Genomic DNA, 1,676 nt, shown 5'->3' with positions numbered 1-1,676 from the left:
CCAGGGCTTCACGGGCTGCCACGTGCATTTGCATTTAGAAGCTGGATTTTTATCCTAATTACACCTTATTTCCGATTGACCTGATGTAAAGCAAACCCCTTTTAAAGCTTTTTTTCTCCGGGCAGGTGTATCGGGGCTCCTGTGAATTGCTGCTGGAAGTTTCCCCACCATGTCCGATAAAACCAGTGTCAGCTGCCTAAGTCCATCAGTGATGGTGGTAGCACCTCCGGGATAAAAAATTTAAGAAGGAGGGGGAAAAATAAACCCCACAACCCAACTGCACATTCCACCTAGTTAGCATTACAGAGCGGATTCCTCACATGCTTTTTTTATTATGCAACTTGGCGGTGGCTGAGTGAGACTGCGGAATATTTTGTTGCTGTTGTGGCTTGCGTGCAATGCAGCGGGGAAAAAAAAAGAAAAGTTGACAAAAATCTCGTTATTTTAAAATTATTTTAAAAAAAAAGCGCCTTTGTTTTCAACAGCCCTCCCGCTGTGACAAAACTGTTGGTTTCACTGAAAGTGAAATAAAAAATAAATTAAAATAAATGAAGCCCACCTAATATGAAAATGTTTGAAGGCAGAACATCAGTCCAGCTGGGGTAGGAGGTGGCTGTGCATGTCCCTCCTGCCCATGAGTGCCAGCAGAGGCAGCTTTGGTGACACTCACAGCATCCCATGGCAAAAAAAAAAGAGAAAGAAAAGAAAAATCAAACTTTTGGCTCCTGTGTCAAATAGGGCACAATTTAGCAGGCTGGGTCAGCCACGTTGTGGCCCATCTAGACCAAAACTATGGATTATTATTAATACTAATGTCAATATCAATGTTAATGTGAATGTTGATGTTAATTTTAATGTTATTATATAATGATGACAATAACAATAATAACAATGATTACAATAGTAAAAATAATAATAAAATTATTTTTTAAAATGGTGCAGCCCAGCATATCTCCATCTGCCTTTAAGTCCAGCTGGTTCTTCTGGAGGGACAACCCCACCAGCCCCACCAGCCCCGAGCATTCCAGCCTGCCCCCTCCCCAAACTTACGGGAGCTGACGACTGTAAATACGGTGCCATGGACACCCCACCACCCCACTCCTGGGCCAGATACCTATAAATAAAAGAAAGGGCAGGCCTGGCCGAGGCACGGCGCCCACTTTGATGTGCGGTAATGAACTTCACTTTTAATTCAGGGTTGTAACTTCCATCGCGACGCGGAAGCGGGAGCTGCGGCAAAGCTGCATGTGTAATGAGGGGTGAAAGCAAGGCTGTGGCGCGAGATGCGTCTGATGTTGGATGAGAGGGAAGATAGCCTTTAATCATTTTGTTTTCAAAGAAGCTTTAGAGAGCTCTTTGAAGACGAGGCTTTTTTTTTTTGCTTTTTTTTTCTTTTTTTTCTTGAGAGCTGCTTCTGGAAAACAGGAGGCAGCGATACAGGCACCCACCTTCCGCCCTGCGGCCATCCGCCCCCTCGGTTAAGCTGGGCATGGGACACGCAGAGACCTCCTCGCCTTCGTCATCCCGCAAACTTCTGCCCGGCCGAGCTGATCTTGTAGGCCTTGGCAAGGCGAGACCCTGATGGTGAAAGCAGCGAGATAAAAACCGCCCCACGTCTCATCCTTGGAGGTGGTCACGGCTCCTCGGCGTGCGGTGGTAGGTGAGCTGAGGCTAGG

The sequence above is a fragment of the Apaloderma vittatum genome, unplaced genomic scaffold (assembly GCF_000703405.1).
Source record: "Apaloderma vittatum isolate BGI_N311 unplaced genomic scaffold, ASM70340v1 scaffold11177, whole genome shotgun sequence".
Taxonomy (NCBI): Eukaryota; Metazoa; Chordata; class Aves; order Trogoniformes; family Trogonidae; genus Apaloderma; species Apaloderma vittatum.
This window is presented reverse-complemented; position numbering follows the sequence as displayed.